Raw genomic sequence first — 27,203 nt, 5'->3', positions numbered from 1 at the left:
ACCTTGTTGCAATACTTTAAAATTTCAAGGCAGTTTCTAAGCCTTCTGTCGCTTGGCGATTATTGGTTTTGATCGTGTTGTAAATTTTTAAAGAGAGAATTTTAAATTAAGTCCTAAGCATTCTGGCGCTCTGTGGTTATTGATGTTGATCTTTTTGTAATTTTTTTTAAATAAAGAGGGAGAAGTTTTTAATCCTTCTGGCGCTCTGTGATTATTGGATGTTATTAACCGGCTTTTCACTTCATTCCATTGCAAAGGAAAATTTTAAATGTTTTCACGATATAAATCCAGCTGTTCTCAACCACAACTGATGTTGAACCTAGGGCTCGGCCCTTCCATAAATTTCCGCCGCCACTAACGAAATATCATTTCATATATATTTTCATAATGTATATCTCATTTGGTTTAACTCGTCTTATGTCTAAAGAAAGAGGGAGAGATCTACTGAAAAGAAAAGCCACTAACTTGTCGACCTTCCACTTTACGGTTCTCGAGACAAATAAAGCCAAAATCAATGGAAGACTAAAAGAGCATCACTTAAACCATTTCTCCTAATGGGACTGCAGCCATTTTTAAGTTAATTTTGTGAAGAAGGTGACCGATGCGGCGTGTGTTACCAGTACATACTGAATATTGTTTGGCATGTATGCGCTCTGGCCCTAACAGTCTCTAGCCAAGCGAAATCTTAAATATTAGGATTAAATGCATAATTTGTATCTTATCACTGATTGATAGTATTATACAGGTTTTAGGAATGCTCATCTTCGGTATTGTGGAAAACAACTCTTCTAATGAACAAGTGCTCATAACTTTTAAGATATGCATTTTACAGCACTTTTTCCTTGTTTTGGTCCATATTAACACTTCCCAAAACATGGAAAGCAAAGAGCTTCCAGTATAACAGATTTGCTTCACTGTATCGAAGACGAAAAATTGCTCGTAGCTTTAAGATATACATTTTTGACCCTTCGTTTACTGAGACTTTTTTGGTTCTTGTATCGTGAACTTTAAACTGTATGCGTTTACGCCATTAATTATGATACACCCTGTATTAATGACGTCATGACTTTTCTGTGAGCACTCCAAAGCGTGACCACCTTCCGTTGATATTCACAATTTTTCACCAATTTTCTGCCACTTTTCAAGATCTTCAACCAAAGACATGCACAAACACAAGCGTAAACAACTACTTCTGTGCGATATTTAAACAAATTACAAATATCCCCACTAAACAATTTCCGCAAAGCATCACTTAACAACAAATTAACTTCTTTTATGCACCCTCAGCAAGCACTGTAACGTATGAACTCGCCACGCTATTGCTACTTATAATTCGTTACAACTTTGCCGATTTCCTCTTAGTATTCCAAAGACATATACGTAAATACAAGACTGAACAATGACCACAGGCCGATATTTAAACAAATACACTGATAGCTACATTAAACAATAGTACACTGCAACAAATATGTACCAAGACTACGAGTAACTTCTTGCCTGTACGTTTGTTTTAAAAACAATGATATCGTTATGAGTTTCGTCATAGAGCGCTATGCCAATATAGGACTTGTGAATAATGATGGAAAAATTTGACTACGTAGGCCCACAACACATTGCTAAATTGACAGCTTAAAGTATTAACAACAGCACTGGCACTGTATAGGTAAAGTACGTACTTTATTTTAAAAGCAAGCTACAAATGAGATGTGGACATGCCCCAGAACCCAGTGCCGCCAGACACCAGCTACCATCCACCGTCTCTCCGCAGCCTCCGGGCAGGGCCGACCACACTCTGCGAGATGCCTCTGGGTCTCGAATGCATATATCACAACAATTTCCAGTAGTGGAAGTTCAGTTTGCTAGAGAGAGGGAAATCCAGACGGTAATGTCTAGCATGCTTGACTCGCGTAAATCACGCACCTTGGCTGCTATCAACGGTCAGTCGACGCCTACACAACCGATAGATGAGAGGGAGTCAGACAGAGAACGGTCACCTTTCGTCACACCAGCGACGACTACCTGCCCTCAGTCCCGTCTCCAGCCGCGACAAAGCCAACAGCCCGTATCCTGTCGAAGCAGCCAGGAGAGAAGAATGCAAGCTGCATTAACAGCTCTAATAATTTTAATTACATTTATCTGAAATATTTCCAGTAATGCCAGTAATGAGCTATTATTAAAATCAATATATCACGAGTGTACTGTTCCTTCGCCGTTTTCCTAAAACTCATTCAACAACTACGATATTGGTGGGTTCTTATGATATCCGCATGACAGCAAACAGAGGCTACAGATACTCCTTCATGTTGAAGACGAATATATAAACCGCGCAAGTGTTCTTCTCTTGAAACTGTAAATGCTTTGACAACCTTAAACATTAATTTATTGGTGTTTATTTCGTTAACACTCATTCATTTAAAGTTACGCATTTCCAGAGGCTTGTAATTTTGAAGTAACGTCCTGTTTGGTGTATGGGTGTGCCCCTCATACAGCTGTACCGGCAGTATCGATGACTTGTGAGTTTTGTTTTATGGCTACACAGTGCTGTCGGGATTAGATTATTTATGAACATTTATGCCGATGAGTTTGTTTGTGAACTGACAAATTTGTCGGTGAAATCTCTTATGTCTAGAAATCCTGCATACTCAGTTCGCTAGACAAGCAATCAAAAACTTGTATTAATGACTTTTATAACAGCAAAACAAGATACAACTACTTAATTTTGACAGCAAAGGGCGACATACAAAATAACCAATCTTCTTCAGAATAGAGAAACACAAGTCTGTGCAACATAGAGAGTACTAATGGTACAGACTACGATGCGTCAGCTAACGAAGTGGCTAAAGGCTGGCCGCTTTGATCGAGCGGTTCTCGGCGCGTCAGTCCGCTGCTACTACGGTCGCAGGCTCGAATCCTGCATGGATGTGTTTGATGTCCCTAGGCTAGTTTGGTTTAAGTAGTACTAAGTCTAGCGGGCTTATGACCTCAGATGTTCAAATGGTTCAAATGGCTCTGAGCACTATGCGACTTAACATCTGAGGTCATCAGCCCCCTAGAACTTAGAACTACTTAAACCTAACTAACCTAAGGACATCACACACATCAATGCCCGAGGCATTGACCGAAGAAGTCCTGCGACCGAAGAAGTCGCGCGGTTCCGGACTGCAGCGCCTAGAACCACGTGGCCACCACGGTCGGCTCCTCAGATGTTATGTCGCATTGTGCTTAGAGCCATTTGAACCAGTTTTTGAAGTGGCTAACGTTGAAGCTGCTATCGAAGTGGGCTGCCACCAGTCTTCATACTCAGGGGCCGCTGCTGTCGCGTTGTCGTCCTGGAGGGAGGTCGGTCAGTGTGCGATTGACTGACCTCTTCTCACATCCGTCTCTTCTCTGTTGCCCCCGACTGGCGTCCCGGCGCTGTCTTTACGCCGCAACAAAATCTGATTACACTGTCTTCCACTTTTATAGTATTTGTGTAATTCGGCAAGAAGTTTTCTTCTGAATGTTGCCGAGTATCGTCTTCCTCGTCTACCTTTCATTAGGAATTTTCTCTAATATATATGTTGCAGTTTGTAAGATCTGAGATTTAGTTATAGGCATTTGACTGTAGCCTGTATTCTTTTTTTCTGTCGCAATACCCCAAGCAATCCCTGATTAATTAAACCGACGTGTAGGCAATTTCAGTGTATTTATTAGATTTTTCATGAAAAGACCTGAGCTTTTTATCACACAATTTGTTTAAATTAGGCCATTATCTGTAGGTGATTTCGTCAGCTGATTGCTCGCTACTCGAATAACATATCTTAGCAAATGAAACAACCTGTGTTATTTTATTACTTGCACTGTATATTTTTTGTCTATGGGTATGATTTTTTCAACAGGACAGGATTCGTGTTTTGATATGGTCTGTCCTTCGAACCATAAACAATTTCCTTGCATTATTTGCAATGAGAGCGCTCTTACTTTTTCTTGTATATGTTTTCCCTTAGTTTCGCATGCAACACTCTCATTTGAACACATTCGGTACAGCGATGTCGTGTTGGAAGTGTGCTTTCATTAGGCCACAAGAGCTGTGTTATTACATAGTTTCTCATATTTGACTTTGCAGTTTCCTTGAAGACATCCATTACGCCCGAGGTTTTCAAGACGTCTTTTGATTCCGTAAGTATTTTCGTAATAAGATGAGGGTGGGCACTGATGATGAACCATAATGTACTATACCCCTGGTATGTAGGTGTTTATATATGTATTAGTTGCTCTAGAGAGATTCATAAAGGGTAACGTTGTTTGACAGATGTACGATAATATGTCTGTTTATTTGCATATTGGAATTTCTTTGGTAGCAGTAAATCAATTATGCTTGTGGAAATCTGAAATTCTGGAACGCACTCCTTAGGTACTGATTATTGACACTTATCGAAGGCTTTTTCTAGACAGATGTTAAGTAGCCCTAATGTTTGCACCTGATGCTGTCATGAGAAGAAGGTTGTGTCTCTTAAGGAACAAATTCCATGTATGATGCCTTCGTTACTTACACTAGTTGTATGTTCAGGCCCGAGGATGCCTGGAAGGATTTTTAATCTTGTAGCTGTGACGATTTTCGAGTCTGCACAATACCGTTATCGCCCTAAAATCAGTTATTGTAGTTTCTTTTTTCTTGGAAACTATTACGATAATTCTGCGTTCTTTTTCAGATTATAAGTGTCAACAGGGTTCCTCCCACGCTACTTTGCTAAACTCTTATCTGATGATCGCTCAGAAAGTATCATAAAATTCATAGTAGACACTATCTACTCTGAGGAACAGGGTGAAAAGTATTTAAACCGACAAACTCTGGGAGGTTGTAGGGGACATCAAAACAAATATTTTTCCCAAATGTCATTTTTTTCTGTGAGGAGTATTTTAACCGGTAGAGGAAGATTTCTCGCGCGGAGAATTAATTAAACCAACAAACACTTTTCCATTTTTTAAGACCAAGAGACAACACATTAACACAACCCAGTTTCAGTTACAGTACATTTTCAAAAATGCCTCCATTGACACGTAAACAATGCTTACACCGTCGGATCATGTTCTGTCTGACACGGGCAGAAACCCCAGGAATATCCCGAATTGTTCCTGCTGCTGCTACTATCCGGGCAATCAGATCCTCTTCTGATGTAACAGGAGTTGCGTAAGCAAGGTTGCGCATCTGTCCCCACACAAAAAAGTCCAGAGGGGACATATCTGGGGATCGAGCAGGCGATGGTACAGGACCACCTCTGCCAATCCACGTTTCTGGGAACCGTCGGTCCAGGATTGTGCCGGCGCCCCGTCATGTTGGAACCACATGCGTTGTCTTGTAGGGAGCGGGACGTCTTCTAGCAATTCTGGCAATGCTATGGCCAGAAAATTGTAATAGTGCCTGCCATTTAATGGCCTAGGTAGCAAATGCGGCCAAATTAAACAGTCCCCAACAACACCGACCCACACATTTACGAAGAACCGCACTTGATGAGCGCTAGTAACTGTGGCATGTGGGTTATCCTCACTCCAAATGCGATTTGTGCATGTTGAAGATTCCATCACGCCCTAACGTTGCTTCATCAGTAAACAACACAGAGGATGGAAATGTAGGAAACATTTCACACTGTTCCAGGTACCACTGCGAAAACTGTGCACTGGTTCCAGGTTGTGGACACGCTGTAAGTGAAATGGTCGTAACAATTGCCCTCGAAGGACTGTTCTTACATTCGTCTGATTTGTACTCATGTTACGTGCAATTGCACGAGTGCTGATTGAAGGATCCTGCTCCACATGCTGCAAGACAGCTTCCTCAAACTGCAGCGTTCTTACTGTGCGACTGTGTCCCTGTCCAGGTAATCTGTTAAATGACCCGGTCTCACGCAGACGTTGGTACACAGCAGCAAGGTCGTATGATGTGGGATACGGCGATTAGGATATTGCTGTTGATAAACCCGCTGTGCAGCTCGTCCGTTGTGGTGCGCTACGTAGTACGCACCAACCTTATCAGTGTACTCACTCCAGGTGTATCGCTCCATTAGTAAACAGAGACAATGCACTACTACACTGGTACACAGAAGTTGCTTACAACTAAAGAGCTTAATACGGCTGCTAACAACTGAAGAGCGTAATACGGCCTCCACCGGTTTAAATAATCCTCATAGGAGAAAATGACATTAGGGAAAAGTATTTGTTTTGATGTCTGTTACAACCTCCCGGAGTTTGTCGGCTTAAATACTTTTCACACTGTATAAGCATTTTGGAGTTATTTTTATTATGTCTTATGTTTCTTCTTCTGATTACGTTTCTGACAAAGTAGTATAAACTTCGTGTGTTACAATCTTGTAACAGCTATGCTGTTTTTTTATCATCAGATCTTTGTGGTCCATACAGCTTTTGGAAATGATCTTTTATTCTTACTCTTTCCCGTCTGCAGACAGCATTCGTTCACTTGTAACATTGCAAAAGCTTCACTAATCTGGTAGGTGCCCATTTTCTCTTCTACACACATAAAAAAAAGTTTTGCATCACCTCGGTTCCGAGAGTCCCGGAACCTGTACAGGAAATTGGAATGGAGAGCAACATAAACATCATTTCCGTCCTTTTTGCTGCTCATGAAAACCACGCAATGCATGCTCTACCACCATACAGCGAGACCTCCAGAGGTGGTGGTCCTGATTTCTGTACACACCGGTACCTCTAATACCCAGTAGCACGTCCTCTCGCATTGATGCATGACTGTATTCGTAGTGGCATACTATCCACAAGTTCATCAAGGCACTGTTGGTTCAGATTGTCCCACTCCTCAACGGCGATTCTTGCGGCTCCCCTCGTCGGAGATTCGAGTCCTCCCTCGGGCATAGGTGTGTGTGTCGTCCATAGCATAAGTTAGTTAGATTAAGTAACGCGTAGGCTTAGGGACCGATGACCTAAGTAGTTTGGTCCCTTAAGGCCTTACCACAAATTTCCAATTTCTCAACTGCGATTCGGCGTAGATCCATCACAATGGTTCGTGGGTCACATCGTCCGTAAACAGTCCTTTTCAATCTATCCCTGGCATGTTCGATAGAGTCCATGTCTGTAGAACATGCTGGCCACTCTAGTCGAGCGATCCCGTTATCCTGAAGGAAGTCAATCATAAGATGCGCACGATGGGGGCGCGAATTGTCGTCCATGAAGACGAATGCCAATATGCTGCCGATATGGTTGCACTATCGCTCGAAGGATAGCGTTCACGTATCGTACAGCCGTTACGGCGCCTTCCATGACCACCAGCGGCGTACGTCTGCCCCACATGATGCCACCCTAAAACAGCAGGGAACCTCCACCTTGGTGAACTCGCTGGACAGTGTTTCAGGCGTTCAGCCTGACCGGATTGCCTCCAAACACGTCTCCGACTATTGTCTGGTTGAAGGCATGTGTGACACTCAACGGAGAAGAAAACATGATGCCAATCCTGAGCGGTAAATTCGGCAAGTTGTTGGACCCATCTATACCGTGCTGCATGGTGTCGTGGTTGCAAAGATGGACCTCGCCATGGACGTCGGGAGTGAAGTTGCGCATCATGCAGCCTATTGCGCACTGTTTGAGTCGTAACACGACGACCTATGGCTGCACGAAAAGCATTATTCAATATGATGACGTTGCTGTCATGGTTCCTACGAGCCATAAGCCATAGGTAGCGGCCAGCCATTGCAGTAGCAGCCCTTGGGCGGGCTGAGCGAGGCATGTCATTGACAGTTCCTGTCTCTCTGTATCTTCATGTCCGAACAACATCGCTTTGGTTCACTACGTGACGCGTGGACACTTCCCCTGTTGAGTGAGAGCCCTTCCTGGCACGAAGTAACAATGCGATCGAACCACGGTATTGGCCGTGTAGGCATGGCTTAACCACAGACAACACGAGCCGTGAACCTTCTTCTTGGTGGGATGACTGGAACTGATCGGCTGTCGGACCCCCTCCGTCTGATATGCGCTTCTCATGCATGGTTGTTTACATCTTTGAGCGGCTTTAGTAACATCTCTGAACAGTCAAAGGGACTGTGTCTGTGGTACAATATCCACTGTCAACGTCTATCTTCAGGAGTTCTGGGAACCGGGGTGATGCAAAACTTTTTTGATGTGTATAGCTTGTTTCCTGGTGTTCTATAATTTTTTTTGTTTCTTTTTGTTTTTATCGATTGCTCGATGTTCCCCATTATCTATTTTGCGCTCGCTATTCATGAGTTTCGAGCGGCGTTCAGTAAGTAATGTAATTTTTTTTTTCTCAGACAATTTCAGTTGTAAAACTGCGGAATTTTTTGACGGACATCGTAAAAATTCACGCTTCAGCCACTATAGTTTCATGAAGTTCAGGTTGGTGGCTTTCAAAATGGCGTCTGTAACAGGGGTGCGTTCCAAACATACAGATGAGTTTCGTTTGGCGGAAAAACAGAACATTGCCAATGTTCATAGGCGCTTGCTGAATGTCTGCGCATACCTGACAGTGAAAAAAACCACGGTGACTCGTAGGACGAGGGGTCAGTCATAACTGCAACAATTTGGGTTAAAATCAACAGTCGAGATGGCAATAATATTTGTTTATTTACCGATTTCGGCTTATGTTAAAGCTTTGAACATAGCTGCTAAGGTTCAGTGAACGTGTCAGAATTATATTAGAACAAATAAGCCCTCGGTCACAAATATTAAGTCAAACTTGACCTGGTTCCGACGCTACTATGAGCGTCGTCTTCAGAATTAGACTAACTGTACTAAAACATTAGGTATATAGTACATTAATAAAACTAAAGTTTGTACTGACTCGAAAAGATGCAGTACTTACAAGTCACATATTAAAAAAGATCTAAGCCGGAAATGCGACGTCATGAACACTTGTGAGATGGCGAGCCGCTAAGGGCTGCTCGTACTGTGAACAAGGGTTGCAACAAGACTGAGGTGCCCACTTTAGAAAGTGTGGGCCAGTAAACATGGTGTTGCTACGAGCGCCATCTAGTAGCCGCAGAAACAACTAGGCTACTGTACATTCAAAATTAGAGACATGAAATTGTGATGCAGCTGATTCAGGCATAACGTAAGCATTAATAATAACAGGATAAAGTTACATATTTATCTGCTTTAAATAGAGATACATTTTGTAACGTAAAAACGTTAGTTATGACATACAAGAAAACAGCAAAGATGTGACAGGAAAACAACATTTCGGTAAACTGCATGAGGAAATCTGAATCAAAAATCAAGCAATGGCTTTATACAGTCAAGAAAGTTTTTATTTCGCAGCTGCAGCTGTTCGTTGAGAATGAGGCCATCATGACGAGTGAGATGTTTGAAAATCTCCAATTCCTGTAAGACATCTAACCTACGCCCCTTCTTTTCGGTATACAGAATATTGTTATCGCCTATGGCTTTAGGCACGTGTCCAGCAATTAAGACATGATCGGCAAAGGATGAATTTAGGGGACTGGTGCCATTCTTTCTCAAAAGATGTTCTTTATATCTGATGGTGAAAGCATGTCCGGTTTGCCCTATATAATAGGAGGAGCAGGTATCGCAGATGATCTTATAAAGGCCAGAACTTTCTGTAGGGGAGCGAATGGATTTCAAATTATGAATGAAGTTTCTCTTTAGATTATTATTAGTAGAGAAGGCAACATTGCAATTGTATTTGTTGCGAAGCATGCGCTGAATCTGATAGGAAATGGGTCCTATGAAAGGAATAGAAAAACGTTTTTTTGGGTTAATTTCAGTGCATGAGGTGTTCAGCGTGGTAGTTCTTGCAGTTATCTTTTTTAGGATATCGTCCACTATGTTAGGCGTATATTCATTATTGACTGCTATGGTTTTAAGTAAATTAATCTCCTCATTAAACTTTTCTGTTGAAAGTGGTATGGAGGTGGCTCGGTGGACGGCACAGTGAAAAAAGGCCATTTTTTGAGACTGTGGATGAAAAGAGGAGGCGGGCACGATTTGGTCAGTATACGTTTCTTTTCGAAAAATATTGAAAGTGATGTTATTGTCTTCTATTGTAAGCGTCAAGTCTAAATAATGTAATTGGCGGTTTTCGTTTTCGAGTTCATATCTAAATAATTTAATTGGCCATGAAATCACAAGCACGGGAAAAGATTGCCAGTGATTTGCCAACTGACAGCTTGTAACCAAGAGATCACTTCCACGGAGGGCAACACAATGGGCTGCGGCAACACACTTTCGATGGAAAACCAATAGCCATCAGCCTCTCGTGCAACGGAGCCTTTGGTCACTACCCGCACAACCGGCCAACCGTCGTCTCGACCGCCTCAACTCGGATCCGCAACTTCCTCACAGCACTTTCTTTTTTTTGGTCATCAGTCTACTGACTGGTTTGATGCGGCCCGCCACGAATTCCTTTCCTGTGCTAACCTCTTCATCTCAGAGTAGCACTTGCAACCTACGTCCTGTATTATTTGCTTGACGTATTCCAATCTCTGTCTTCCTCTACAGTTTTTGCCCTCTACAGCTCCCTCTAGTACCATGGAAGTCATTCCCTTATGTCTTAGCAGATGTCCTATCATCCCGACCCTTCTCCTTATCAGTGTTTTCCACATATTCCTTTCCTCTCCGATTCTGCATAGAACCTCCTCATTCCTTACCTTATCAGTCCACCTAATTTTCAACATTCGTCTATAGCACCACATCTCAAATGCTTCGATTCTCTTCTGTTCCGGTTTTCCCACAGTCCATGTTTCACTACCATACAATGCTGTTCTCCAGACGTACATCCTCAGAAATTTCTTCCTCAAATTAAGGCCGGTATTTGATATTAGTAGACTTCTCTTGGTCAGAAATGCCTTTTTTGCCATAGCGAGTCTGCTTTTGATGTCCTCCTTGCTCCGTCCGTCATTGGTTATTTTACTGCCGAGGTAGCAGAATTCCTTAACTTCATTGACTTCGTGACCATCAGTCCTGGTGTTAAGTTTCTCGCTGTTCTCATTTCTACTACTTCTCATTACCTTCGTCTTTCTCCGATTTACTGTCAAACCATACTGTGTACTCATTAGACTGTTCATTCCGTTCAGCAGATCATTTAATTCTTCTTCACTTTCACTCAGGATAGCAATGTCATCAGCGAATCGTATCATTGATATCCTTTCACCTGGTATTTTAATTCCACTCCTGAACCTTTCTTTTATTTCCATCATTGCTTCCTCGATGTACAGATTGAAGAGTAGGGGCGAAAGGCTACAGACTTGTCTTACACCCTTCTTAATACGAGCACTTCGTTCTCTTATTATCCCCTCTTGGTTGTTGTACATATTGTATATGACCTGTCTCTCCCTATAGCTTACCCCTACTTTTTTCAGAATCTCGAACAGCTTGCACCATTTTATATTGTCGAACGCTTTTTCCAGGTCGACAAATCCTATGAAAGTGTCTTGATTTTTCTTTAGCCTTGCTTCCATTATTAGCCGTAACGTCAGAATTGCCTCTCTCGTCCCTTTACTTTTCCTAAAGCCAAACTGATCTTCACCTAGCGCATCCTCAATTTTCTTTTCCATTCTTCTGTATATCATTCTTGTAAGCAGCTTCGATGCATGAGCTGTTAAGCTGATTGTGCGATAATTCTCGCACTTGTCAGCTCTTGCCGTCTTCGGAATTGTGTGGATGATGCTTTTCCGAAAGTCAGATGGTATATCGCCAGACTCATATATTCTACACACCAACGTGAATAGTCGTTTCGTTGCCACTTCCCCCAATGATTTTAGAAATTCTGATGGAATGTTATCTATCCCTTCTGCCTTATTTGACCGTAAGTCCTCCAAAGCTCTTTTAAAATCCGATTCTAATACTGGATCCCCTATCTCATCTAAATCGACTCCTGTTTCTTCTTCTACCACATCAGACAAATCTTCACCCTCATAGAGGTTTTCAATGTATTCTTTTCACCTATCTGCTCTCTCCTCTGCATTTAACAGTGGAATTCCCGTTGCACTCTTAATGTTACCACCGTTGCCTTTGTCACCAAAGGTTGTTTTGACTTTCCTGTATGCTGAGTCTGTCCTTCCGACAATCATATCTTTTTCGATGTCTTCACATTTTTCCTGCAGCCATTTCGTCTTAGCTTCCCTGCACTTCCTATTTATTTAATTTCTCAGCGACTTGTATTTCTGTATTCCTGATTTTCCTGGAACATGTTTGTACTTTCTCCTTTCATCAATCAACTGAAGTATTTCTTCTGTTACCCATGGTTTCTTCGCAGCTACCTTCTTTGTACCTATGTTTTCCTTCCCAACTTCTGTGATGGCCCTTTTTAGAGATGTCCATTCCTCTTCAACTGTACTGCCTACTGCGCTATTCCTTATTGCTGTATCTATAGCGTTAGAGAACTTCAAACGTATCTCGTCATTCCTTAGTATTTCCGTATCCCACTTCTTTGCGTATTGATTCCTCCTGACTAATGTCTTGAACTTCTGCCTACTCTTCATCACTACTATATTGTGATCTGAGTCTATAACTGCTCCTGGGTACGCCTTACAATCCAGTATCTGATTTCGGAATCTCTGTCTGACCATGATGTAACCTAATTGAAATCTTCCCGTACCTCCCGGCCTTTTCCAAGTATACCTCCTCCTCTTGTGATTCTTGAACAGGGTATTCGCTATTACTAGCTGAAACTTGTTACAGAACTCAATTAGTCTTTCTCCTCTTTCATTCCTTGTCCCAAGCCCATATTCTCCTGTAACGTTTTCTTATACTCCTTCCCCTACAACTGCATTCCAGTCGCCCATGACTATTAGATTTTCGTCCCCCTTTACATACTGCATTACCCTTTCAATATCCTCATACACTTTCTCTATCTGTTCATTTTCAGCTTGCGACGTCGGCATGTATACCTGAACTATCGTTGTCGGTGTTGGTCTGCTGTCGATTCTGATTAGAACAACCCGATCACTGAACTGTTCACAGTAACACACCCTCTGCCCTACCTTCCTATTCATAACGAATCCTACACCTGTTATACCATTTTATGCTGCTGTTGATATTACCCGATACTCATCTGACCAGAAATCCTTGTCTTCCTTCCACTTCACTTCAGTGACTCCTACTATATCTAGATTGAGCCTTTGCATTTCCCGTTTCAGATTTTCTAGTTTCCCTACCACGTTCAAGATTCTGACATTCCACGCCCTGACTCATAGAACGTTATCCTTTCGTTGATTATTCAATCTTTTTCTCATGGTAACCTCCCCCTTGGCAGTCCCCTCCCAGAGATCCGGATGGGGGACTATTCCGGAATCTTTTGCCAATGGAGAGATCATCATGATACTTCTTCAATTACAGGCCACATGTCCTGTGGATACAAGATACGTGTCTTTAATGCAGTGGTTTCCATTGCCTTCTGCATCCTCATGTCGTTGATCATTGCTGATTCTTCCGCCTTTAGGGGCAATTTCACACCCCTAGGACAAGAGAGTGCCCTGAACGTCTATCCGCTCCTCCGCCCTCTTTGACAAGGCCGTTGGCAGAATGAGGCTGACTTCTTATGCCGGAAGTCTTCGGCCGCCAATGCTGATTATTTATCAAAATTTAGGCAGTGGCGGGGATCGAAGCCGGGACCGAAGACGTTTTGATTATGAATCAAAGACGCTACCCCTAGACCACGGCTACATCATAGCACTATCCAAATGATATTCGTACGCTGATAAAATTTGGCCCACCGGCTGTGCCACTGGACGACCAGAGCAAAAGCCAACCAGAGGAAGTCGCCCGGAAGAGAAATCGATACGAGCGTACACGGCTCAGTATATTTCTAGAACATTGAAATTAAAAAGCGGGAAAGATGTATGCTCCGAAAAATTTTCTCGGGCCACCAGGAGATTTATGTGAAAACCAGGACTGTGCCGGCAATATCGGGACGTCTGGTCAGCCTACCCCTTTTGTTTGGCTACTGCCAAGTACAGCACGTACTCCAACTGTAACAATTGTAAGTAGGCTGTTTAGGTTTTTATGTCGGTAACGCCACGTAGCGCTCTGTATGAAAATCACTGACTGCACACAGAAGAGTCAGTGATTTTCATACAGAGCGCTACGTGGCGTTACCAACATAAAAACCTAAACAGCCTTACTGTGATGAATGATCAGGACTGTCTTTTGGATAGTGGGCAATTTTTACTTTTGACTAACAGTGTATCAACAATAGTGTGCATTTGTTAACGTTAATATAAAAAATTAACAAATATGTATTGGGCACAGCCCAAAACAATTTGTAAAATTTTTTGTGGGGAGCGTTGGGGCTATGTAAGTAGGCTGTTTAGGTTTTTATGTTGGTAACGCCAAGTAGCGCTCGGTATGAATATCACTGACTTCGCTGTGCGTAGTCTGTGGATGGTTGGCATTGTAGGAATATTCGCTATTGTAGTGTTGGGTGAGGTGAGCCGCCAGCAGTGGTGAGTGTGGAGAGAGATACCAGAGTTTTGAGAACGGACGATCTGGACGTGTGTCCGCCAGAAAAAGGAAAATTGTAGAGATGGTTGTCATTAATTGATAGTTATATATGATGACTTTTGAACATTATTTAGTTGAATACATTGTTTGTTCTGTATCAAAATCTTTCATTTGCCATCTATGCCTATCAGTGTTGTATTGTATTGTATGTTAACAGGGGGCCTAGCAACGACGGAGAGGCTCCGTCCCCGCCGCAGCCGCAGTGGTCCACAACCCCACGACGGCTACCGCAGTCCACTTCACCCCTCCGCCGCCCCACACTGAACCCAGGGTTATTGTGCGGATCGGCCCCCTGTGGTCCCCCCCAAGGAACGTCCCACACCAGACAAGTGTAACCCCTATGTTTGCGTGGTAGAGTAACGGTGGTGTACGCGTACGTGGAGAACTTGTTTGCCCAGCAATCGCCGACATAGTGTAGCTGAGGCGGAATAAGGGGAACCAGTCCGCATTCGCCGTGGCAGATGGAAAACCGCCTAAAAACCATCCACAGTCTGGCCGGCTCACCGGACCTCGACACAAGTCCGCCGGGCGGATTCGTGCCGGGGACCAGGCGCTCCTTCCCGCCCAGAAAGCCGTGCGTTAGACCGCACAGCCAACGGGGCGGGCCATGCCTATCCGTAGTTAGTGCCTTCAGTAGAATCTTTTATTTAGCTGGCAGTATTGGCGCTGGCTGTATTGCAGTAATTCGAGTAACGAAGATTTTTGTGAGGTGAGTGATTCATGAAAGGTATAGGTTATTGTTAGTCAGGGCCATTCTTTTGTAGGGATTATTGAAAGTCAGATTGCGTTGCGCTAAAAATATTGTGTGTCCGTTTACTGATGATCAGAATAAGTAAAGAGAGAAATGTCTGAGTACGTTCAGTTTTACTCAACTGTTTCTGTATCAAATAACGTAGATTAATCATGTTTTCTCTATCTGTGAGACCTCGAAAGTTCTAGTTGACGTCTGGCGACAATGTTCCAGGTTTTGCGTCTAGTAAAATTAAAAAGTTCTGTTTTGCCACCAATATTTCTCATGCAAACGCCACCCTCCACGTTCCTTTGCGGAGTGTGTGAACTGCAGTCTTACGTCAGCCTCAGTGATCTGCCGCGGCAAGTCGCAGACGAAGTGGGATGACTCGATTCGGCGGCTTAATTCTGTCTTTAACACGACCGTGAATGAGACTACAAGGACCCCTCCCATCAAAATTATGTTTGCACTTCCTTTTAATTCGTCACTTTCCAATTAATGACTTTCTTTCTAACGATAACCATCTGAAGGTCATTAAGAATAATAGTGAATCTGCAAGAAATAACATCAGGCGTGCACAGCAGAGGGAGGCTGCCCGGTATAAGAAGGGCAAAGGTCCGACCTCGCTTCAGCCGGGAGATAGAGTCTACTTCAAGATGATTACAGGTATATAACGTTAATTAAGTACCGTGAACGCTTTAAGAAACACATTGACTGCCAATCGTGGACTTCATTGAAAAATATGTAGGAGAGAATGGAGTACTGCTGAAAGCCAGTATTCCGACGGCAGACTAGCAAAGTGCTCATAACGCTGGGGACGCGAGCCTGCTGGTACAGCACGCGACGTTGGCACAGCAGCGGGGTGAGGTCGGCTGTCGGAAGCCGCGGGCCGCTGTGGCCGGCTGCTTGGTACAACAAAGCGTAGTGCCGTGGCGCGCCGAGCTGGCCGGATAGCCCTGATAAAACTTAATTGCCTTTTTGCTTTCTCATTCCGCTAAATAAAGTTCCTTATCTAATGAAAACTGAAATTAAAGTTGGGACGCCAGCCATTACGGCCCTGGATCATCGCGGGCCGCGCAGCCTGCGGAGAAGCCGCGCCCGCCGCGTAATTATCGGGAGGAAGGAACGGAAAAAATGTCCTGCAGATACGGCGTCGTTCTGGGCAGGCACTGCCACGGCTTCTGCTGATACATCTGTCCTTTCAGAACCGTTAAACTTTGCTCCTATTTCTGCTTTACGGTTAAAGCACAGTTTTGCGAACAGTGAAAGTCCCACTTCTTTTATCGTTCCAAAGAAGAGTGCCCACAAGAAAGGTTCCTTCTTTAAACTGAAAGCTGGCCTATGATTATCCTTGTGTTACTGTTTTCAAGTTCGTTCACAGCGCAGGATATTATCCTGGTACACTCAGATTACAAAAGTTGTGGGATAGCGATATGTACACACTACACAGATGGCGGTGGTATCGCGTACACATGGCTGAACTGTCATCTCGGAGAGGGGATTCACGTGAAAAGGTGTCGAACGTGATTACGAACGCACGATGGGAATTAACAGGCTGGCCATTAAAATTGCTACACCAAGAAGAAATGCAGATGATAAACAGGTATTCATTGGACACATATATTATACTAGAAATGACATGTGATTAAATTTTCACGTAATTTGGGTGCATAGATCCTGAGATATCAGGCCTTGATACGCCTGGGCATTGAGTCAAACAGATCTTGGATGGCGTGTACAGGTACAGCTGTCCATGCAGCTTCAACACGATACCACAGTTCATCAAGAGCAGTGACTGGCGTATTGTGACGAGCCAATTGCTCGGCCACCATTGACCAGACGTTTTCAATTGGTGAGAGATCTGGAGAATGTGCTGGCCAGGGCAGCAGTCGAACTTTTTCTATACCCAGAAAGGCCCGTACGGGACCTGCAACATGCGGTCGTGCATTATCCTGCTGAAATGTAGGGTTTCGCAGGTAGCGATGTAGAGTAGAGCCACGGGTCGTAACACATCTGAAATGTAACGTCCACTGTTCAAAGTGCCGTCAATGCGAACAAGAGGTGACCGAGACGTGTAACCAATGGCACCCCATACCATCACGCCGGGTGATACGCCAGTATGGCGATGACGAATACACGCTCCCAATGTGCGTTCCACGCTATGACGCCAACCACAGATGCGACCATCATGATGCTGTAAACGGATCCTGGATTCATCCGAAACATGACATTTTGCCATTCGTGCAACCAGGTTCGTCGTTGAGTACACCATCGCAAGAGCTCCCGTCTGTGATGCAGCGTCAAGGGTAACCGCAGCCATGGTCTCCGGGCTGATAGTCCATGCTGCTGGAAACGTCGTCGAACTGTTCGTGCAGATGGTTGCTGTCTTGCAAACGTCCCGATCTGTTGACTCAGGGATCGAGACGTGGCTGCACGATCCGTTACAGCCATGCGGATAAGATGTCTGTCATCTCGACTGCTAGTGATATGAGGCCGTTGGCATCCAGCACGGCGTTCCTATTACTCTCCTGAACCCACCGATTCCGTATTCTGCCAACAGTCCAACGCGAGCAGCAGTGTAGCGATACTATAAAGCGCAGTCGCGATAGGGTACAATCGGACCTTTATCAATGTCGGAAACGTGATGGTACGCATTTCTCCTCCTTACACGAGGCATCACAACAACGTTTCACCAGGTGACGCCGGTCAACTGCTGTTTGTGTATGAGAAATCGGTTGGAAACTTTCCTCATGTTAGCACGTTGTAGGTGACGCCACCGTCGCCAACCTTGTGTGAATGCTCTGAAAAGCTAATCTTTTGCATATCACAGCATCTTCTTCCTGTCGGTTAAATTTCGCGCCTGCAGCACGTCATCTTGTGTAGCAGTTTTAATGGCCAGTAGTGTAGTTGATGCTGGGCGCACCAAAATTGACGCGTTGCCTCTCACCACGTAAACGCAGTGATCATTGGCCTTCACTTAACGACCGAGAGCAGCGGCGTTTGCATAGAGTTTTCGGTGCTAACAGACAAGTAACAGCGCACGATATAACCGCAGAAGTTAATGAGAGGCATACGACGAACGTGTCCGGTAGAACAATGCGATGAAATTAGGCGTTAATGGGCTGTGACAGCAGACGACCGACGCGAGTGCCTCTGCTAAGATAACGACATAGTCTGCTGTGCCTCTCCTGGGCTCGTGACCGTATCGCATGGACTCTGCACGACCGGAGAACCGTGGCTTCATGAAATGAGTCCCAATTTCAGCTGGTAAGAGCTGATGGTACGGTTAGAGTGTGGCGTAGACCTCACGAGGTCATGGACCCAAGATGTCGACAAGGCACTGTTCAAACTGGTAGCTGCTCCATAATGGTGTGGGTTGTGTTTACGTGGAATCGACTGGGTATTCTGGTCCAACGGAACCGATCACTGATTGGAAAAAGGTTACGTTCGGCTACTTGAAGACTATCTGCAGCCATTCATGGACTTCGTGTTTCCAAACAACGATGCACCATGTCACTGAGCCGTAATTGTCTGCGATTTGTTTTAAGATCATTCTAGACAATACAAGTAAATAATCTGGTCATCCAGATCGCGCTATATGAATTCCTTCGAATCTTCATGGGGCATATTGGAGAAGCCAGTTGATGCACAAAATCCTGCACCGGCAAACGCTTTGGCAGTCATGGACGGCAATAGAGATGGCACGGCTAAATATTTCAGCAGGGGACTTCCAACGACTTGTTGAATCCATGCCACTCCGAGCTGCTCAACTACTCCGGGAGAAAGAAGGTCCGACACGATATTAGTAGGTATGCCATGATTTTTGTAACCTCAGTGTACGTTTCAGATACTTTCAAAAATCAGATTTATAGACTGATTACATCTCAGAAGAGAAGAGCTGGGCCGGCAGTTGAGTAGCTCAAGTGGAAAGGAACACACCGGCCCGTGTGACCGAGCGGTTCTAGGCCCTTCAGTCTGGTACCGCGAGACCGCAACGGTGGCAGGTTCGAATCCTGCCTCGGAAATGGATGTGTGTGATGTCCTTAGGTTAGTTAGGTTTAAGTAGTTCTAAGTTCTAGGAGACTGATGACCTCAGATGTTAAGTTCCATAGCGCTCAGAGCCATTTGAACCATTTTTAGAAGAGGTGGCAGGAACAACAACGCATGTGGTATAATACTGGACGTCTCATCTTAAAATTATCTTTAATACTTAGTCTCGGTAGCTCCTTATACCTCCTGGTTTTCAGAAGGACTTCAGATATCAAGAACTGTATTTATGGTAAGCACGTGCGACAAGTAACAGATTGTGGAAGTGCACGCAACCACTATAAGGACCGTGGCTAGTAAAGCACCGCTATTTCACATAAACCTTCAGCATAAGGACAGCTTTACCTCAAGCCAGGAATTGAAACGTCTCGCCACGAATGGAAAACACCCAATAGTATAAGAACTTCACAAGGCATCTGTCGTGACTCATTTTACAAATGGGGAATAACCGATTCGCTGACTGCAGTGAACCTCGTCATACTGTTAACCAAGTTGGCAGCGAATGCCGCCTTACGGAACATCCAGGGTAGTTATAAACTGCACCTATCAAGCTCAGACACATGCTATCGGTTTATAACAGATTAACATGGATAACAAGCCTTCAGAATTCCACAGCCAGTGCACTAGAGGAGGAAACTAAGAAAGTTCTCCATATACCAAATTCTAACACAGAATCACACATGTATTTTTGGACAGGATGTGGTGACATAAGCTGACGAAGCACCACTACCGTATACTGTATGCAGTTATACCCATCTTGACGCTGCTCAACCACTGTTCGCAGAAGCGGTGTTGGGTGTCATTGTGGAATGGCTTTGCTTTAGCGCTGTTGAGCAAGAGAAACGCGAAACATTAGCTCCATATATATGCCTTTTTCTTGTTGACCATTTAGTTAGTCATTATTGATACGAGGCGCTATAAACCATAAAACTTCTTATATTGCTGTATCTTCCGTTCCCCTAGCTTCGTATCTTGGTTTCTATGAAACAATTCGAGCAACCATGCGGCGCTACTGTGTTCTGTTTAGCTCAGTAAGAGGTTCGCTCCTTCAAAGCATTACAATTCAATTTTCATTTAGTTCGAAATGGTGCAAATGGCTCTGAGCACTATGGGACTTAACTTTTGGGGTCATCAGTCCCCTAGAACTTAGAACTACTTGAACCTAACTAACCTAAGGACATCACACACATCCATGCCCGAAGCAGGATTCGAACCTGCGACCGCAGCGGTCGCGCGGTTCCAGACTGCAGCCCCTAGAACCGCTCGGCCACTCCGGCCGGCTTTAATTTAGTAGTGAACTAGTAGTGCTATTAATGCCAATAACAAAATCAGTAGCAGCAATGCTATATACTTGTATTTCCAACACAATAATGTTACAGGAGGAAATAGTTCAAAAATGGCTCTGAGCACTATGGGACTCAACTGCTGAGGTCATTAGTCCCCTAGAACTTAGAACTAGTTAAACCTAACTAACCTAAGGACACCACAAACATCCATGCCCGAGGCAGGATTCGAACCTGCGACCGTAGCGGTCTTGCGGTTCCAGACTGCAGCGCCTTTAACCGCACGGCCACTTCGGCCGGCTTAGAGGAAATAGTTACTTTAGCTTGTAGATACTAAAAGTAAGTTTGTAAGTAGTTATATTTAATAGAACAAAAGTAGAGAGATTGGTGTGAATACCATTACTAAGTGTATAAAAATTATTACTTTATTATTTAAAGTAGCAAACCTGTGTGTGTAGCAGCGGTAAATAAATAAAGTTTTCTATCAACTTATCTCCTGAGATGCAGTTTATGAATAATTTCTTTGCTGTCCAATAATGATAAGTGCCACTTTATTTCCTCATAATTAATCTACCCTTGTAATTTTGATCATCTTCATTTTCATCGGGTTTTTAATGTTCCTTGTTTCTTTTTTCTGGCTTTGAAGTTGTATAAAATCCACTTGTATGCAAATGAAAGATTAAAAACATCTCTACCGTAAACATAAAACGGAAGTGTACTTTCTTTGTATGGACCAGTTTTCTGGTGCCTACCTATCTTTGCTATACAGAGTGATCTCTCTTCCTGGGCAACAAGCTTGTTTCTCTCCACCACTGTATCATTACTGCCAGTAGTTGTTTGTTATCCTCTCCGATTCGATTTGTTTTCTTTGCGCCCAGTGAGGTTAAAAATTGATTAAAAACAAGTAAATAATATCAAAAGCTATTGTCAACTGATTATAACTTCAGAAAGAAGGGGAAGGATGGTTATTCAGAATATACACAAATCTAGTGTCGTAAGTTGAAATCACAACACGTGTCGGTGGCCCAATAAATGGGAAAAGTTCTGAATATGTGGGATACATCTAAGCAAATTTTCAATAGTTATTCAGATAATTTAAGTGACATGACTCTCGCTTTTAGCTGTATCTGTTTGTTGTGCTGTTGCAGTTTCATCTTCTATACCACTTTTAATCATAACATTTAGTATCATGTTATGGTATAAAAGCAGGTTAAAAATAAAATTCTTGTCCACTTTTCACGGTAATATTGTAACTGGTTGCTATTAACGACCCGAGTAGGTTTGTTATTCACTCGGAGGTTGAAGTCAGCCAACTTTGCCCTATATAGACTGACTGCAACCTAAACGTAAATAATCTCACATAATTGATGACAACCGTTGGCTATATTGTCCTCAAGGATGAAACAGCCCTGCAAGAACGTTATTTCAGATCTGTTCCTATAGAATAATATAACATTAAATCTCATTCCTGAAAATGGCACAGAAGACGAAATTGCAATATTCCAATAAAATAGTTACACCTAAAAACGAACATGACATGATTTAAAACTTTCATAAAAGCTGCGGACCAATACCACAAGAAGTAATTGAAGTGTACACTACTGGCCATTAAAATTGCTCCACCACGAAGATAAGATGACGTGCTACAGACGCGAAATTTAACTGACAGGAAGATGATGCTGTGATATGCAAATGATTAGCTTTTCAGAGCATTCACACAAGGTTGGCGCCGGTGGCGACACCTACAACGTGCTGACATGAGGAAAGTTTCCAACAGAGTTCTCACACACAAGCAACAGTTGACCGGCGTTGTCTGGTGAAACGTTGTTGTGATGCCTCGTGTAAGGAGGAGAAATGCGTACCATCACGTTTCCGACTTTGATAAAGGTCGGATTGTAGCCTATCGCGATTGCGGTTTATCGTATCGCGACATTGCTGCTCGCGTTGGTCGAGTCCAATGACTTTTAGCAGAATATGGAATCGCTGGGTTCAGGAGGGTAATACGGAACGCCGTGCTGGATCCCAACGGCCTCATATCACTAGCAGCCGAGATGGCAGGCATCTTATCCGCATAGCTGTATCGGAACGTGCAGCCACGTCTCGATCCTGAGTCAACAGATGGGGACGTTCGCAAGACAACAACCATCAGCACGAACAGTTCGACTACGTTTGCAGCAGCATGGACTATCAGCTCGGAGACTATGCTGCAGTTACCCTTGACGCTGCATCACAGGCAGGAGCGTCTGCGATGGTGTACTCAACAACAAACCTGGGTGCACGAATGGCAAAATCCAGGTTCTGTTTACAGCATTATGATGGTCGCATCTGTGTTTGGCGACATCGCGGTGAACGCACATTGGAAGCGTGTATTCGTCATCGCGGTACTGGCGTATCACCCGGCGTGATGGTATGGGGTGCCATTGTTTACACGTCTCGGTCACCTCTTGTTCGCATTGTCGGCATTTTAAACAGTGGACGTTACATTTGAGATGTGTTACGACCCGTGGCTCTACCCTTCATTCTACCCCTGCGAAACCCTACATATGAGCAGGATAATGCACGACCGCATGTTGCAGGTCCTGTACGGGCCTTTCTGGATACAGAAAATGCTCGACTGCTGCCCTGGCGAGCACATTCTCCAGATCTCTCACCAATTGAAAACGTCTGGTCAATGGTTGCCGAGCAACTGGCTCGTCTCAATAATCCAGTCACTACTCTTGATGAACTGTGGTATCGTGTTGAAGCTGCATGGGCAGCTGTACCTGTACACGCCATCCAAGCTCTGTTTGACTCAATGCCCAGGCGTATCGAGGCCGTTATTACGACCAGAGGTGGTTGTTCTGGGTACTGATTTCTCTTGATCTATGCACCCAAATTGCGTGAAAATGTTATCACATGCCAGTTCTAGTATAATATTTGTGTCCAATGAATATCCGTTTATCATCTGCATTTCTTCTTGGCGTAGAAATTTTAATGGCCAGTAGTGTAGTTTGTAATTGGTTGATATGAGTACTCACATTCTCCAGATAGATGTTATATGATAATACAATTTTCCGAGAGTCTGAACGGAAATGCTCCTAAGTTAACCTTCAACTTACTTTCTTACAGTGTATTGGAAGATGTGCCGATGATTCTACGTCAGGGGCTGGCGGAAAATTTCGCACGTTAGGGACTGAGACGCGACACTTTCACTGACGATGGATTGCGGTTATCCCATTCCAGGAGGAGATCAATTCCCAGATACGACGTTGACGGGGTTTTGGAGGGCTTACGTGAAGAGCCACCGAGCTGCGATGGCGTCGCCGGCACTTTCAATGCCCTCGATTATCGCAGTTACTGAAATCGCACTCCCATCTGCTGGGATACCAGGTCGCGCACAATGGACTGCAATGATTCACTGTTCGGCGTATTGAGCCTAATGTTTTCAGAAACTTCTTACAAAAAGAATTGTGTTCAGTATAGGCACAGATGTTTAACAATACTGCGACAATAGTGTATGTATTTGAATAGAACGATATTAGTAGAGCTACAGCTACCGCACAGAGAGAAAAGGTAATGACACACAATTTCATTGACTGAAAGAGTAGCTTATGTGCGACTAATTTCGTTATTAAGCTCAATTTAAGACGCCAACGTACATTTCTTTTGCCGATTTTCTCTTAAAAACGTACTGCGTTATAAAGTCCGAAGATTTGCTAGATGCAGCTCCAGATACATACATTAATTTAAACTGTCTGTTTACGCTATATTAAGCTCCATTCAATCACTCAACTACTTTTTTAACTACGAAAATTTTCAGTCAGAATGTCGCAGTTTTCAAAGTGAATGATGTACTGATTGCAAAGCTCCGACACGCTTGTCACTCAAACAGGATTCTTGCAAAGTGACGGTGTATTTGTGAGCCACATACAAACGCAGAAACAAAACATGCTTTTTGTTCTCAACTACATTAAGTTACTTCCAAACAGTAATTAAGCTTTTTTTGACGATCCGCATGTCAATGGAAAAGAATGATTATAAAGAGCGCTGCACTGCGAAATGCTTTCAAACACATTTAGTATTATCACTGTCGAATGGCTTGTTCCTAACTGCATTAATTTTGAAACTGCATTAATATTGGAAGCACATACAACGGCAAAAAATTATAACACAATTGAGAGCACAGCCGCACTTCACGCTTAAATCTGTTTGACGGTAATTCATATACGCGACAGAACGTGAACAAAGAGTTTACTCGATGGACGATGGAGGTCCGTAAATTGCAAATACATCCAAAAAATACAGTCTCTAAAGGTGGTACTGCTCGCAAATAAACTGCTGTCCGAACGACATTGTTTGCCAATATATGCGATGGTTAGATATTTATATTTACGGTATTCAAATCTAATAAAATGCCTGGAAATATTGAGGCAGCGCGATGTTACGGTACTGGTTCCACTTCGAATTTTTCGTTGGTATGTTTTTTATCGGATTCCACACTTTTTGACAACGTTCTCGTCTGCTTTCAGAGTTGTTACCTTTCTAAAACAGCAAATTTTATTATTCGAAGTTCACGCACTTTTCCCCCAAACTGAATGTCAACAGTGCAGCGGAAGAGAAAGAGTATATGTAACGAGAGTTTGGACAAACTGTGTTTTGCGGCATTATATATCAAGATTATCTGTTCATCAAAACAAACCAGACACAAATATACATACATATAGTAAACCGGATGATGACTTCTTTGTTTGTAAATAGTAAAACAAAAGTTAATGATAATCTGTTGCAACTCAAGCGACCAACCACAAGTCAGGCAGCGGTTTCTGAAGACGCACAATTTTAAACTACGACAGCCTTATTGGTGTTGCTCAGAACATTGTTAGTTGAGTTGCAGATGTAATTAGTAGCCTACATTTACTAGAGGTGTGTGTATTTGATGTCTGAGATAGGCATTCTACTCCATTATACGGCTGAAGGAAGTTAACAATGAAAGATTCGTTGAGCAACTGAAAAAATAAACCACTTCATCGGTGAAGGAATGAAATATAAAAAACTTTCAGCAAAGGTCACTTAGAAAATAAATAAAGAGCAAGTGCAACGAAGTTAATGCGAAATGTTACAAGAAAAGTATGAAGAATTCGAAAAGCAAATGGCTATCGGAAGGTCAGACTTACATAATTATAGAGCCTCAAATTTATTTTAAGGGAATTTAAAACGAAAGGGTTCAAGTTTAAGAGCGTAAAAATAATTTCAGTGGTTAATTCGGACGAGAGAGAAGGGGGAAGGTGTGCGTTGAGCGTCTCTACGAAGGAGGGGAACCAATTGAAAGCATTTAGAAGAGGAAATGAGTGTCGTTTTGGAAATTATAAGAGATCACGAGTTACAGAGGTTTACATTTCGTAAGATCATTGAGAAAATTTTTACATCTACATCTACATATATACTCCGCTAGCCACCACGCGGTGTGTGGCGGAGGGCACAATTCGCGCCCAAGTCATATTTCCCCTTCCCTCTGTTCCACTTGCGGATCGCGCGAGGGAAAAGCGACTGTCTTAACGCCTCAGTACAAGCTCTTATTTCCCTTATCTATGAATCGTGATCATTGCTCGATTTGAAAGTTAGTGGTGATAATATATGCTATAAATCCTCGGTAAAGATCACATTTCAGAATTTAGTGAGCAGCCCCTTCTGTTTGGCGCGCCGTCTATCTGCAAGTGTGTCCCACTTCGAACTTTCTATGAGATTTGTAACGCTCTCGCGATGGCTAAATGTACCAGTCACGAATCGTGCCGCTCTACTTTGGATCTTCTCAATCTCTTGAATCAGACCCACCTGGTAAGAGTCCCATACAGACGACTGGACGAACTAACGTATTGTAAGCTATTTCCTTTCTTGAACGCGACTGCTACGGTCGCAGGTTCGAATCCTGCCTCGGGCATGGATGTGTGTGATGTCCTTAGGTTAGTTAGGTTTAAGTAGTTCTAAGTTCTAGGGGACTGATGACCTCAGATGTTAAGTCCCGTAGTGCTCAGAGCCATTTGAACCGTTGTTGAAGGACTGCATCGCTTCAGGATTCTACCAACAAACCGCAATATAGAATTCGCCTTATCTGTTACTTGTGTAATCTGATCATTCCATTTGAGATCATTTCGAATAGTCACACCCAGACACTTGACGGATGTTACCGCTTCCAAAGACTGGGCATTTATTTTTTACTCGTGCATTAATGGTGATTTTCGCCTTGTTATACGCAGTAGGTTACACTTACTAATATTGAGAGGAAACTGCCAGTCATTACACCACGAATTTATTTTCTTCAAATTATCATTTATTTGTTCACAACTTTCGTGTGATACTACTTTCCTGTTGACTACAGCATCATGGTCAAACAGTCTAATGCCGATGTTAATACCATCAACCAGATCGTTTGTGTAGATTGTAAAAAGCAGAGGACCTATTACGCTGCCCTGGGGCACACCTGAAGTTACGCTTATTTCTGTTGAAGTCACCCCGTTCAGGACGACATACTGCTCCATGTCTGTTAGAAAACTTTCTATACAACCGCATATGTCATCGGATAGACCGTAAGCGCTCACTTTTTGTAGAAAGTGACAGTGCGGGACTTAGTCGAACGCCTTTCGAAAGTCGAGAAATATGGCATCAGCCTGGGAGCCGGTATCTAGAGC

This window comes from Schistocerca serialis, chromosome 7 (genome assembly GCF_023864345.2).
Source record: "Schistocerca serialis cubense isolate TAMUIC-IGC-003099 chromosome 7, iqSchSeri2.2, whole genome shotgun sequence".
NCBI lineage: Eukaryota > Metazoa > Arthropoda > Insecta > Orthoptera > Acrididae > Schistocerca > Schistocerca serialis.
Note: the sequence above shows the minus strand (reverse complement) of the source record.